We start from the raw sequence: 423 nt of genomic DNA, 5'->3' as shown, positions 1-423 counted from the left end.
TTACTTTTTTATGACGACATATGTCACCGCTGCACCTACTAAATATATCGTTATTTTTGACTAAAGTGATAATTAAATTTGACATTATATAATGTTAAATTGATACTGTATAGTGTCAAATATAACCATTGTTTTAGTAAAAAAAAAACGATATTATTGAGTAGGAGCAGTGGCGAATAACTTTTCCTAATAATTAAATTCTTATTTAGTCTGACTTTTGATTATTTATTACCGCAATTAGCGTTAATGTGCTTATACATAATGCGTATGTTATAATTTTCATAAAAGATAGAACTAAGTCTTTTTTAATTCAGGTGCATAAGATCCAGATTTCATCGAGTCAATGAACGTTTACGTGCTTTATATTGTGATCAGTTCGAAAGTAGCGCAGATTACAGAAGACAAAACAGATCCATCTTTGTG

Source organism: Trachymyrmex cornetzi, unplaced genomic scaffold (assembly GCF_001594075.2).
Source record: "Trachymyrmex cornetzi isolate Tcor2-1 unplaced genomic scaffold, Tcor1.1 scaffold319, whole genome shotgun sequence".
Lineage (NCBI taxonomy): Eukaryota > Metazoa > Arthropoda > Insecta > Hymenoptera > Formicidae > Trachymyrmex > Trachymyrmex cornetzi.
The sequence above is the reverse complement of the archived record's forward strand: the minus strand, read 5'-3'. Positions refer to the sequence as shown.